The sequence below is a fragment of the Ambystoma mexicanum genome, chromosome 14 (genome assembly GCF_040938575.1).
Source record: "Ambystoma mexicanum isolate Mex_15411 chromosome 14, UKY_AmexF1_1, whole genome shotgun sequence".
NCBI classification, from domain to species: domain Eukaryota; kingdom Metazoa; phylum Chordata; class Amphibia; order Caudata; family Ambystomatidae; genus Ambystoma; species Ambystoma mexicanum.
The window spans coordinates 534,379,119-534,394,174 of record NC_090940.1 but is presented as its reverse complement, the minus strand read 5'-3'; the positions used below and the strand labels follow the sequence as shown (position 1 = coordinate 534,394,174).

Genomic DNA, 15,056 nt, shown 5'->3' with positions numbered 1-15,056 from the left:
TTGCTCTGCCTATCTCTCGCATCTCACCTCTCATGCCTTCTATGGTGCTCCTGCTTTGAGCTTTGCACAGCTACCCTGCACTTCCATTACTTTGTTTCCTTCGTCTTCACAATTATCGCTTTCACATTGCAGTTCACAATGGACAGTTGAAGCTTTCTCTTCAATGCGTCTTTCATCCTATGCTTGTCCTTCACTTGCAACAAATTATGTCTTGCGCTTCTTGTCTTTCGCCAATGGGGCTCCCATCTCACTTTGAACATCCGGTTGTGATTACTTCAGCGTAGCTTTTGCGGTTATGTCATGTCGAGGTCAGGGGCTCCTCGCCTGCCCCTCAGCCACTCCTGGGCTGCCTCACTGGCCATGCGGAAGTAGCACAGCTTCAAGGACTTCCCTTTAGATATCAGCATACCACGCAAACCACTCCAGGCTCCTTGGAGTCACGGCTCCCTGCCCATGCTTTCTATAGTCTGCACAAACCAAGTGCTCTCAGCATCTCGGTGCTCCATTCTCTGACAGCAGATACCGGGGTGCTCAGGCTTTCCCAGTTGCCTGTCCGCTCATTTTATGACTCAGGTTCCTTCTCGGGCTTCAACTCAACTCGACTGTTCTGTTTCTTGCAGATTCTCCTTTTATACACCAGTGGAGTATTAACAGGCTTCAGGAGGATACAATCTTCACCCAGTACCTGACTTCGGCTGACCTTGTTAGTGGGACATTCATGAAAATAGAGTGCCTCTGAATATAGTTTTGTTTTAATGGCACCATGGTGATTTGGAAAGGAAGAGTATACTGAAGAAATGCTCCTCTTCCTCGTCTCAGTCCTTTCACCAAAGGAATGGGGAAAGTGGGTGTCTGTGGAACAGTAAGCCATATATGTTATGTTTGTTATGTTAAAGGGATTTATAGATTGCACTACCGCTACATGGCATCTTGCCACTAGGAAACCCCAATACAGTCCACCTCATTCTGTTCTAGAGTAGAAATATAGGCTATGGGAATGTCATGTAGGCGGGGTGTTCAAAAAGAAGGGATACTATGTCTCCACCTTTGTCTGTAAATGCCCACTTATCTCTGTGTGGGCATTTACAGATGTTAATGTCGCTGACAGCGGTGGGTCCAGCTACATTAGCTTCAGGACCCACTTGTTGGACAATCCTGGAGGCAACTCTGCCCTGTGCTCTGACTCATTGGGTTGCATCTGTTTTTTATCCACGATGCTAGCCAAAAATAGTTTTTTACAGCAATGCCACTTCTACTGCGTAACCGCCACTAAAAACTGATCTTTGAATGCTTGTTTTACCTCCCACTTCTGCCCTGGTGTCTTGCAGTGGCCTGTCAAGCTGCTTTGGGTAGTTTTGCCATTTTTGGTGGTGAGGGAGGTAGGGGTGGGTCTGCACACATTCATAGGATCACTCGTCTTTCAGTATCCATGGATCCAATATGTGACCAAACGTATATTATTTCTTCATTTTGTAATTTCTCCCTGTTATGAATTGGGAAAAGGCAGACCAAATCCTGAGTCTTGCTTTTCTTTTTTATCTTTAGCAGAGCTCTGGTTTGGATAAATAAAAGAAAGACTGAGTGAGGAAGAAGCATTTGAATAGCACAAACAGAAAGAGAGGTGCCGAGAGCAGTGCCAGGACCTGTTTGGAAACCCAAGTGCGAGGATAACCCCAACACCAACGCCTAGCAGTCACTACATTGCAGAAGCATCAATACCTCCCCACACAGCCTCTAGATTCGGCCATGGATCAGTGTGGTCCACCGTAACCAGGAAGTGTTTATATGTATCAGAATGTCTGCTTAGTGCTGGAGATTGTATCGCCATTTGACACAGCTTTGTCACTCATTTCCTCATTCATTTGTAAATTCGATAACCTACCACCAAACATGTAAAAACTGCACCATGATCATTGCCAAGTGTATAGTCCAGGGCCTTTTGGCTTTGAACAGCTAAAAATCACTGAAAGCTACTACAATAGATAGAAAAAAATAACAAAATCATCTTTTGTAGACCCCTTAATACATTGTTTTTCCCCCCGCAAACAACTTCGGTAATCGCTGAGTGAACAGTCTACAGATGACAAGAAGCTGTGTGTGCAGCGTATACACTGTATTCCTTATTGTAATGTTAATGCAACTGCAGAGAAACCCCCCTTAGATGGATGTTTTGGGTGGGGATTACCTTGTGGTTCATCTTTCCAAGGTCAAATAATTGAGTGCCATTACATTTGGTAAGTTAAGTGCACATAAATACACTAAAATAGTTTCTAATTTGTAGTATTATAAATAAATAACACATACACTTGTTTATCCCATGAGATGCACTGCATAAAATATCTTAATACTGCTATTACAATATATTCCTTCTCTCTTTCTCTACTTATATACATATAAATTACCATTTTATATCTAAAACCTATTTTATATACTATATTTCGAACTGTGGTAAACCGGACCTTTTGAGAGACACATTAACTACAAGAATAAACGTCACAAAATATATCAAGTTGGAAATGTGAGGCCTTAGAAAACTAAGATCTTAGGTGGAGAGATGAAACATCTTGATGATTTTTTTCATGTTGGTTTCAGGACTAAAATGTCCACCACATAAAATGTTTTTTTGATGGATGTTTTGGCAGAGAGAGCATTGAGACTGAATGAGGGTCCTTCGTACTTGGTGGTAGATTGAATTGCTATGTCTGAAAGGGTTGCTAGGGCATCACTGTGGCAAATATTCATGTTATTAGGCATAGACCGGGGCTTGTCAAAACACATTATTGTATAGCAAGAAAATACCACTGTACGAATTCAGGTGAATGTCTGGTACTACGCCATCTTTGATAGAAACACAGAGAAGTTTAAAAGAAAGGTGCATAGTGGTGCCATTATTGTTTCAATTATATGTGGCAAATTTGGAGGTGGCCACGCAGGACATTCATATTGTTTCACCAAAACTGGGTTTGATTGCCAAATTCATTTGACCTAAGCAGATGACATAGTATTTTTCGATGTGAATCCTGTAGGATTACACTGAGGCTTCGTGACTACTAACAGTTCCTTGCAGGGGTAAACTTTGGTAATAAATAAACAAAAAACTATAATCATTATATTCACTAGAAAGAAAAGGGGACACGATTTTCAATGGAACTTGGCCTCAGAAGAAATGTTTGTAACTGAAGAGTTTGTGCATTTAGGTTTTCACATTAACAGCAAAGTAAAGATAGGTAGAGTTATGGAGCATATGAACCAGAAGCTAGTATCTGTAAAGGGTGCAATCGAGCCCTTGCATATAGAATATGGAGGTTATTCCTGGATTCCTATGATCTCGTTTAAAAAACAAAAAATTTAATTTGCTTTTATCAAATCAATGATTTTACAAAATTGATGCTTCAGTTGCAGATGCATCTTTTGCTTCCTTATTTCTTGGATCTTGAATCCCATTTCTGATTTCGTATTTCTCGGTTCCATTTCCAAGTTCTTATTTCGTCTTTCTCTGCCAACTTGATTTAATCAAACTTGCGTTATTAGCTCCTCCTAGTTCCTAGTTGGTTCTTTTCTCCAACACCAGATGGTTTAGGCGAGAGTCAATTTGGTATATTCGTCTAGAGCAGCCTTTAGAATTTTCGCTGTTGCTAGAGACCAGGCAGTTTTTGCGCCACTCAATAGGCAACTCCACCAAGCTTCTTCTTCACATAGTACGCTTGATTCTATTGGAGGCCCCAGGTAAGCTCTTCTCAGTTTTATGGTAGACAGGCATCTCATCAAGAGGTGTCTCACCGATTCAATTGCAGATTCGTCTTTACAAAGCTGACAGTGATTTGTTGACGATAGGCCTCTTACAGCGCAGATTTCTTTTGTAGGGAGTAGATTTAAGCAAGCCCTTAGGAAGATGTGCCTCAATGATTTGTCAGGAAACCTTTTGAGGATTTGGGCAACGGCGTGCAGTTTTTTGGACTGAAAATGTAGGTGAACAAGTAGCTTTTTTTCTCCGCCAGAGCTTGTGTTTCAATCCAATCCTCCTGGTCCATTTTCCGCTTCACTTTTGTTGGATTCTGTATCAGAACATCTTCCGAGCATGCAATGTTATCCAGTTGTGATCTTTTCTTGGCTGCCCATGTTGTTAGCACCTTACAACCACCAGACTTCATTTCCGTATTAATCATGTTGTACATTCGAGGAGATTCCGGCATTATCACTTTTCTAAAAAAAATGGCCTTCCAGTTTTTGCCATAGTGTTGAGGGATTGTTGGCATAGCTTTACCCCCATTCACCAGACTTGGCACGACTTTTGCCGTGTAGAACTTTAATACCGTTAACGGCGAGAAATGCCCGTATTTCTTGTCTATTACGCATGCTTGCGTAGTTAGCTTTCGCATATTTTCCCATAAATGGTTTTGCATCGCTGTCTCGCATTTTGAGCTGTCCACCATCACAATCAGGTATTTAAAGTCTTTTACTACTTCGATGGCGATATTTTAGAGGTGCCAGCAGTGGATCTTTGGTTTCTTTTTTGGTGGTTTGTCTAGGATCAGTATCTTCGTTTTTTCTTTATTTATCTCCAAATAGTTTTTTGATATGTAATTGGCTAGGTTCTTCAGTTGGCTTTAAGGCCAATTGCAGTCTGATCTAAGAGAATAATGTCGTCGGCATAGAGTAGGCGGACAACTGCTATCGGTCCAATTTTGGGCGGAAAGATTCTGATATGGCTGCTATCTTCTTTGTAATCACCCAAGAAGGAAATAAACAGTGCCGGGGCAAGAGGGCAGCCCTGCCTTACCCCTCTATGCGTTAGAATTTCCTCCAACAAAAGGCCTTTTTGGTTTAACTTGACTCTCTTAGAAGTTGCAGAGTGAAGGGCCTTGATTGGCTTGAATTTCTTGCAGACAGTTCCAATAATCCAATTTAGTCCACAGCATCTCTGTCTATCTGATCAAATGCTTGAGTGAGATCTATAAAAGCCAAGAACACCTTCCCATTTCAAGTCAAGATTTTATTTTTTATGATACTTAATATCATAATGTTGACTGTCGTACCAGAGTTTTTCATAAACCCGGCTTGGAAGGGGTCGGTGCATGGTGAGGTTTTTGCCCATTTTTGGAAGCTCCTCAAGAGGAGGGAGCCATAGATCTTACCAATCGTGTCCAACAATATGATAGGGCGGTAGTTGCCAGGATCCGCCCTATCGCCCTTTTTGTAGATTGGAACAACCACGGACGAAGTCCAGGACCTGGGAATAGATCTTCACTGGCAGCATTTTTTAAACACTTGGCTGATGAAAGATGCCCATTCTGCCGGATGATTCCTCAGGTCCACGTTGGTAATCCCATCTGGGCCTGGAGCTCTGGAGGGTTTTAATTTCCTTATAACCTCCTTGATGTCATCTTTGTTTGAGAGGTCTTCCCAACTTGTTGTTTTGTAGACATTTTGAGGAATGGTCGCCAGGGGTGGAGGCTGAAATGTGTTGGTGAAATGGGATTTCCAACGCTCCTCCGACACGCTGTTTGTCACCATGAGGGTCGAAGTGTGACCAACCTTTTTAATCATTTGCCAAAAGGCTCCAGAGTTTCTGTCTGCTAACTTTCTCAGCATCTTCTCGGAGTCTTGCTGATGGAGAAATCCTCGATAGAATCTTAACCAGGATTTGTACTTCTTTTGTTCTTCTAGGAAAACTTTCTGTAAACAGTCAGAATTAGAATTAGCAGCCTGTCTTTTCAGTTTCCTGATGTTTCGTCGTTTGGTCACCAGCAACTTATCGTACTCGTGGAGGGGTTGTTGGTTTGCCCTTGTCTTTTTTGACATGCTTGAGTAGAACGGTAACAATAGTGGTTGATAGTTAACTTGAGGTGTGGAACTCCTCACCTTCCTGCAAAGTTGATTTACGTAGTTTTCTGAAAGTTCTTTAATTCTTTCCACCGTTAATCTCTCGGCCGGTTCGGTTTCTTCGGGCATTTGGAGTCTAATGAGGGTCTCATTGAACCATGTTATTTTAAGGATGTTATGATTGCTGGCCTCAACCCGTAAGACCTCAAAAGATGTTATACAGGTAAGCATCGCTTCTGAGGTCAAAATATAGTCAATTGTGGCTTTTTGGACGCCTCTTTCCCATGTCGGAACGTAAAGAGCTGGGGATAAAGACTGCTCGATTTTATGAAGATTTTTGGAGTCCATAAGCGTTTGCCATAGTTGCCCGCGCGACTCTACGGGAGCTTTTAGGCGTGTTGGATCATAGATTAGATCTCGCTTCGGGCATTTAGCGTTCAGGTCTCCACTTATTATTATGAGAGCATCTTCCTGGCGTGCGATAATTCCATCAATTTCTGTTTCAATGGTGTTTAGAAACTTCTTGTCCGAGATAGCGTGAGGGTTCCAGTAGGTTGTCATTATAGCAAGCCAGGTGGTCGTAGTGGGTCGAAAACGAGCGGCGGGGCGCTCCCACTTCACCAGTACTGCTAGATGGCACTGGGTGGATTAGAGGCATTTTTGTATTGAGAGACTACAACCTGATCGTACCGCCACTAAGAGCCCTGCCGAAGGACATCCCAAGCGGCCTTTGGATGCTGGAGAGACCACTAGGGCGAAGCCATCCATTGCCGGAGTGTCGAGAAGCCAAGTTTCCTGCAACGTTATGATATCAAAATCATCAAGGTTTACACCTCCTGCTTTTGTTAGGTGAGTATGGCCCCTGGTGTTCCAAGACATCATTTTCAGTGATGCAATAGTTGAGTTTTTCTCATTATAAAGTCTTTTCGACTGTTTAGGATCTGGATTTTTCCTTGTGTTTTTGAAGGCCGATGTTGATTGCTATTTGCTCGCAGAGTTTGACAGAGCTTTCGGAAGCCATGCCAAAAGTTGTTTAATCGGGGCAAAAGTTGAAGAGTTGTTATTGGAGGTTACGGGTGCCGATGGTTTGAGATATCGACGTTCCTTATCAATCAGTCTCTGACCTTGCATCTTGGCTACCGGATCAGGTCCGGGACTGGCGGCCTTTATTTGTTGGTTCGTATTTTGGTCTCCCTGGCTTGGTCTTGGCAGTCTCGATGGTTTTTGGGAGACTTTTGCTTTCAAATTCTCAGTGGTGTTTTGATCATCGGTTTAATTTTGCGTTTTGCTCATGTTAGGTTTGTGACATTCGGTGTGGTTCCTAATGTAGGCCTCAGTTTTAGACCTATAGTGGAGCCTCTGGGGCAGAGATTGTCTGCCCAGTGTTTGATTTGTTGATTCCTGAGTAATCCCTGTAATCTCTGTGACATAATAGCCTCTTTTGAGCAGATCAGCCTCTCCTTCTTTGATCCGCCGGCCTAAGGCAGTGGCTCTAACATGCAGGTAGGCCTGTGCCTTTTGATCTTTAAGATATGGCTCAACTAAGATTAAGTCGTCTGTCGTCAGCTCTTTTAATTCTCTGGCGTGTTTCAGGACTTTCAGAACATTTCCCCTTTTCAAAGTTAATTCCTCTGAATTTTTCGCGATCTGTTGTAACTTAAAAACTTTTGTCGGTGTTGGGTGACGATGGCGAGGGATTCTTCTCGTGGTGTCCTTCAGCCTATGTGGGCTTCTCTGTTTCTGATGCCGGTTTTTTCCCTGCCTCTGATCCGTAGACCAACCTCCTCTTTGCTCTTCTTTGTCTCTTTTGGTTAAATCAATACCTTTATGTTGTCGATTTGGCATAGAAGGCTGGGTTCTGAGAGGCTGTGGGCCTTTTAAAAATCTAGGGTTGTCCTCCCGATCCTGACGTAATCTATTGTCGCTGTTCGCCTGCACTTTTTTGAGGCTGGGGAGTCGACGTTTTTGGAAATGATATTTAGGTTTTTTGTCAAAGATTGCTGAGGGACGTCCTTGGTTGGTGATTCGTGTAGAGTGCTGCTCATAAGGTTGTTGCCATCAGGAAGTCATCGACTGTGATCAGAGATTTTTGTTCAAGTAGCTGAGAAGGCCTTTGAGGTAGCCGTGGGCTCAGCCTAGAGGTCCGAATTGCGTCAGGATTTTCAGTACATTTTTTCGTAAAGGCCATCCTTCTGATGCCAGAAGAAGCCCCTTTTCCCATTTTTAAAGCAGTTTGATCTATTGTTTTCCCTGGTACTGAGATGTTCTTAGAGTTCAGGTCTTTTTTGGCTTTTGGTGGAGATTCCACAAGGATGGTAGCCTGACTTGATTGAATCAAGTTTTGCGAGGGTTTACTGCGTTGCTCCCCTTTTGTTGCGTACATGATTTTTGGCAACCCTCCTGGCGTCCTACAAATGTAAAAAGCCGAGATTGGTCAGGCTTATCTTTGTTTTGCTGTTTTCTTTGAGGTTCAAAAAAAGTTGCAGTGTGAGGGCGCATTTTGGCCACTGGTTGTACAGACGTTTCCTGATTATCTTTGAGCAGGTTAGAATCTGTGTGTGTGGCAAAGTCTATTGAGTCTTTAATGCAAATTGGCAGAGGCATGGGTTCCAGTGTGGGTTGAGTGAGTCGAGTAGGAGCAGACATTTTATTATACAGATCGCTGTCAGCTTTTTCTTTGCTGTAATGTAGCCCTCCAGATAGGTCAATTTGGTGTGTGTCATAGCAGTTAGCATAGTTAGGTCCTTCAGAGTGTTATTTATGGCCTCGTTCAGTTTTCCAAAGGGAGCAAGCGCAATTGTTATGGCTGACATCAATGTTGTAAAGTCGGAGTGTCTTTCGGCACTATATCGGCTGTTTCTCCAGCCTGGCTTTTTATTCGGGGTGTGGCTTGTAGAGAATCGTGACGGTGGAAAAAAGGAGGGGGCATCTTCAAAGACTGATGTTCGTGGGATGAGATAGAGGAGGAAGACTCTGGTACAAAGTGGGATTTCGGTGGCGTCGAGTGAGTTGGCCCAATCTCCTCCGAGATCAGTAAATCTGTTGGCTCCACCATTATAGGATTATTTAAGAGGCCCTTTGTTGGAGGACGCCTGCTCCAGGTTTTCAACTTCCATTCGTTTTACAGCAGGAGGAGTAAGTGTTGCTTTGGAAGAGGCTTTAGCTGACGATTCTGGGACCCCTGAACTACTTCTGAGGATTTGTTGGAGATATCCGTTTGGGCCAGAAGCGGCATAATAGTAGGGTCCCTTGGAGGGTAAGCCGCTGATGATTGAGGGGGTTTCATAGGAGATGTTGTTTCTGGTAAAAAAAAAAACTTATTTGGAATAAAAGGGGTTTTACATGCTTTTGGTCCAACTGGAAGATCTATAGTGACATTCAGAATCTCTGCGTCAGTCAATTCTGCTAGGACATCATATTTTCTTTTGCCTTGTCTGGCGAAATAGTCCTTTAGAGAGTCGCATATTGATGCTTTTGAATAAAGCTTCACTGAGGTTTTCTTTTGTTTAAGAACTGGTTGGCTTGCTCGTCTTTTCTTATTTAAGTGTGTATAGTATTTACTTCTTCCCACGTTTATGATTTTATTTTTTAAGGGGGGTATTTGTAGAGATTGGTGCAGTTGGATCTGCGTACTTTGATGCCGGGACTGGTTATTCCTGGTCATAATCTTCTTAGAGGAACGCAATCCCTGCTCTTCCAATGACACGGAGCGAGCCCCCTCCTCCGGAGATCTCCTCGGCCCCGCCCCCAAGTGGAAGCAGAGCCTTGCTCTAAGCCGCGTGCACCAGAGCCCATACCTCCCTTTGCTCTGATGATGCGAGCGGGCCCAAGCACGAGACCCGCCCGCTCTCCTGGAGCCACGAGGAGTGCGGTGAAGATGAACCTGGACCGCTGTGTCGAAGGGAAGGTCAGCCCATCCCAGCGGCCCTGGCGTCCAGAACACGAGACTCTCACCCGCAGCCGAGACCAAGGTAGGGGGCTGCTCACTGAAAGTGCCTTTTTTAATTTCTTTCTGCGATGGCGACCCCTCTGCGCCCCAACACTCGGCGGCCGTATCCCTTGCAGTCCACCCTTCGGTGGGCTGCACTGCGGGGCTGCCAGATTCGGGACGCTCAGGCGTGGATTCCAACCTTGATTTCGAAGCCGGTGTGCTGTGGCTTAATAACATTTTCTCCACAGACGTTGCAACTTCTTCTAATTGGAAGTTGCGCTGAGCAGTTTCAGTTGATGGGCGTGCAATTTGACTTTGGTCTGTTAGTACGTTTGGCAGCACACATGGCTTCAGCTGAAGTACAGTGTATTTATTGGGCCCAAACACCGATGGGAGGCATGCTCTCGGGGCAAGTTGAGCCGGGCTGCAAAAGAAGCAGCTTGTCTTGAAAGGCCTTGCATAGAACTGCGCATCCAGCGCCTCTCCTTGTCGTCTCCATCATGCGGTGTAGTCTCCGATGTAAAAGTCTCTTCGGAGCTGCCTGCCTCCATTAGAGGGGAGTCTGCCAGCCCTGCCACGGACTGCAACAGACTGCGCTACCTCTGCAGCTAACTCCGCGGCCACTCTGCGGCTTCTGGCAGTATTTATGGGTCCTCCCACAAACAACAGGAACAGTAGAGAGACTCTGAGTCTCAAACAGAGTAGATTGGACTGCAACAGACTGCGCTACCTCTGCAGCTTACTCCGCTTATAATGAAAAGTAGTGCCAATTTCTTCTACAGTGGTGAAAGTAGATTGGTTGATAATGTTGTGGTCCTGGATCATTTAGAGGTCCACAATTGAGGAATGTTTCTAGGTTTACTGAAAGGAATGCTTATATAATAAAGTAGAGCTGAATTAGGCCACATGCTTAAAGTATGTCTGAGGCGTTTAACCCGTTTGTTAAAATCAACAAGCCTGAGCCATTACACTTTTCTCTACATTATTAAAGAGGGGGTTGTAAAGTATAATGATAAAGAATGTAATGCATTAGTATAACTTAATAGTCATTTTGCTTTCTGTTCATGGAATGTAATATGTACATAACGCCTTCTAAGCAGGAACTCTTTGGTATCAGGTGGGATCTAGAATGTAGGATGCTCTCTGAGAAGCCTTTCACAACATGGGATTGCCATAGAGAGTGGAAGGGAGGTTTGACAAATCGAGGGAATTGGTCCCTTCTCCCCAACAGGGAGCCACTCCCTTTGGGACTAGCGAAGCTAGTGTTGTCCGCAGATGAGGAATGCAACAGCAACACTTACCTATAGAGGCTACGCTAGCTCTTTCAATTGGAGTGATCCCAGAGCCTGCGTTACAATTTTCCACAAACAGCCAGCAACAAATGAGGAGGCTAGGAACATGGAGATGGTGAATCATATAGCCTCTTCACTCCGAACCATTCATTTTGGCACACTATGTGCCACTAAAGAACCGGCTATGAGCCAAAACTAAAAAAACACGGTTGATAAGGATAGCACCGATACGTTTTTCAGTATCAGTACTTTAAGGTTAATGTGCATACAAGAGAGGATGGTTTCAACTGAAGGTAAATCATGTGAGATGGAAAGAGAAAACCAGAGCATGTACCGGACAGCTGTACGTAATATTAGTATAGCAGTGCCCATAGGAGGATCAGGCATGATCCCAGCGCTGCTTTGCAGCTCTAAGTTCGCGGATGTTTGTAATTTACCTGTCGAAGCTCACAGTGTAACCTGTGGCATTTTTCTTCTTTGTGACTAATATTCTGTTGCATTGAACATCATGGAGGTATTGTAACCAGATCTTGTATAGCATGGCTCCTGCCATGTCGGTGTCCTCTTAGTCCTATGTTCTGTGAAGGAGAAGGAAGGGTTAAAGTTAGTCGGGAAGAGGGACAGGCAAAAAAAGAAACCTGATTTATTTGTAACTAAGCACCGGTATTTGGGATACTGCAGATATTATACACCCATTCTTTGTGTGTTGGTAAGATTCTAGGTGTGTTGGGTAAGAGAAAATGAATTTTGTATTGCCATAAACTAGCCCCAGGTGATAGTTCTCCTTCTTGCTAAAGATTTCTGTGCTGCGGGAGCATAAGTGGTTGTGTGGAGAGCTGTGCTGCGATGGAATGGGCCATGAGGTTTGGAGCTTAAAGGTTGTGAAATAAGAAGTGGGGGGGGGGCTCTATTCAAGCACAGAATGCGTTCCAGTGTGTGTAGTGTATAAGATATATTGACTAAAGTATGGTCTTTTCACTAAATGGGCAGCACCAATATAACAACCGCTTGTAAACAGTCCCACCGCACAATTCTGGGTCAAGAAACAGGTTTTATGGTTAACACTTGTATTTATTTAAATAAAATATAGTCAAACTTTGTCCCATTACTTTATACAGCAGAAGTCACTATAGTCCACTATATGGATATGAGAAATTACTTGGAATAGGCCTACCTTTGACAATCTTGATTGAAGGAGCACACACGCTCAATATAATATCAAATAGTTATTTTTCTAAACCTGACTATTATGAGGCAGTATCTAAACAGCATTCTCCTTTCTCTGATCACAGTGACGCTTTTTAGCCAATTTATTCAATTTCTCTTTATTTAACATTTAAACAAAATCAACTTCAGTCAGTAGATAGCCAGTTCGAGACATTCAGTTTCTCCAGTACCAAAAACAAATATTGGTTCCAGAGAAGATATTGTGTTGAAAAATGACATTAATTTGCACATTTTCTTCAATTTAAATATTGCTTTCACTTGTTATTTTCTAACAACATATTCCAACACTTTAACTGACATTGATATAACCACGTCAAAATAAATGTCCCTCCTACAGGGAGAATGTGGGTGTCTAATATATACTCTTGTGATTTAAATGCAGGTTCAAATGATTTGTATCAGAATTCTGCAGATTTGGGTCTAAAAAGCATTGCTTTAAAATCAGAAAGTGCAGGATGTCGGTTCACCCACCCAAGAAAGAAAAATAGGTGTGTGCTCATTTGAGTATGAGTACCCCTCCCACTTCCTTTTTCACAGTGGGATTATTTTCAATGGGATTGGAATTAGGATGGGGCTAATCTCCCTTTTACTTCACAAATTATTTTTCAGTATCTAAGGCATTCACAAATCACACATGAGCAATCGGTTTTATTGAGGCTGAGGTGCATGTGCTTTTGAACCACAGCCCAATGTTACCTGTATCTGTAAAAACTGTAAGGATTCTTCTTATTGTTATGATAATTCGACACATGCTGCACAGCCGGTGTTGGGAAATATTCCCTAGTTTACAAAGTACAAAAGAAAGAATTGGTTGTATTCATTTAAATGTAATCTCCCTCGACTTCAAGTACATCGAAAACAGAATGCAACTGATAGTGGCAAACTAACATGTCCTAGTCTCTTTCTGTGAATGTCAAACCCTGCTCTCTGTGTGCAAAATGTCTAGATTTTCTACTTGCAGTCAAATCTCACTAGGCTTTAAATATAATGGAAAGCACTATTGCATTTCACACAAAATGCCAAGATTTTTGAGTTTGGAAAGAGCACCTCCTAGTGTAAATGATCTCCCAATTCCCTTGCACCTTGGGGGCACAGTTTGTAGAGGACTTATCTATTACATTTGGGAAGTTTTCAAACTCCCATTGAATATTTCCTGATGGCACAAAGTCAGCAGCGACCCTTAGATGTTCCCTGGGAATTGCCAGCCTACAGGTCTCTTCTGGCAGCTTCCTCCCTTGTTCAGGAAACGGGTCTGCCTCTGGTTGAGTTTGTCCAATTTCCCTCATAGACACGGCCTTATTTCCCAGATGATATCCAGATATAACACTCTTCTAGTGGGCACAGGTGTTCTTCCCTGCTGTGTAGCTTTCAATTCCAAAGTCGTCATGCTGCTTTCCTGTTGTGCATAGATTTTTAATATTTGCAATATCCCCATGCGTATGTCATGATTATGTCACACCAATTGATTCGTCAAATGTTTCCATTTCCTTGCTCGATAGTCAGAATATGTACCCCACACCATTGGTTAATTGCACTCTCTGTGCATGTGAAAAGGAAAAGGCAGGGGCCTATTTGGTCTGAGTAATATTGATATCTAAAGTAGTTTTTCTTTAATATTTTTTTGAAGCGGCATGCCACATCGATAACAAATGTATTTAATCATGTTGCCCAGATATGCCGCATGACTGTCAGATATGTGTTTTTTTCAATCATTAATAATTGTATATGTTATTAAAAATCATAGCCAAGTCGAATGTAGTGCCTTATGAAAGAAGAGATTCTCAGCTTAAAAACACAGGTTTCGGCTTGTTTGTAACTGATATGGTTGTACTTTTACAGGCAAAATCCAAATCTTTAAATCCAAGCTATAATGTGGATTTAAATGGCACATTTATCCTATCCTTTGTTTTGTTTCTTGCGATAATTAAACCAATGATAGCAGGTCTCTCAGCCAATAATTGATTTAAGTCCTCTATGATGGGTCTCTTTGTTGTCCTTGCATTAGGCTGTCCATCTGGTGGTGCTTTATGCCTTAATTGATGGCAATGATGATATGCCCTATGAATACAGACCTCAAGATTATCAATCAGCATACCACTGATTTCGTTGTTGTGGAATTTTAATAAATACATTTTCAAGTATTTATGCTTAAACTAGGCTGCTGTGGGAGGACCCCAGTCCAGACGACCCTTTGCTCCTGGCGGTCTTAATGGGTACTCTTGACAACAGACCATCATTATTTCCACTCTGCGATCCATCTATTGAGTCTAAGTGCATAACAGGATTATTTTATTCTACTGTATTGACAAAATGTAAACCATTCTGATTAAATATTCTTTAAACACTCCTTTGTGTTCAACGTAATGTGAATAGGTTTAACATTATATTGTTAACACTGTCAAGAAAATGTAAAGGTATAGACGCAATGTTATATTTAACATCCATAATGTTTTCTTTTTTTTGCAACTGGTTTTCTTTAGCTTTCACAGTGTTCACATGTGGCGACTGTGTCTCTTATGTCATGTGCGGTCTCCAATGGAAGCAAATAACTGGTGGGAGACTATTAATGGATAAAGCAATGCATTATTTTGGTGCCTTTTCATTTTAAATAAGGCAGTCTCCGTATTTCTTGTTGGGTGCTGACCATTCCACATTTAAAAAGAAGCAGTGCAGATTTTCATCATCAGTTTGCTTTAGTGAAATACGGTTCGGTTTATTTTTACATGTGTAAGGTGGAAAAATCTTCCAATCGTTGGTTAGCAATTGGAGAGGTTGGTAATCAT

The 15,056-nt window shown here is 42.5% G+C and overlaps 1 protein-coding gene across 4 annotated transcripts in view; it reads left to right on the top strand.

Moving 5' to 3' along the window:
• The window catches only part of WDR25 (WD repeat domain 25), an 825,376-nt gene that overhangs the window by 689,296 nt on the left and 121,024 nt on the right, over positions 1 to 15,056 (top strand). The window lies entirely within an intron of this gene.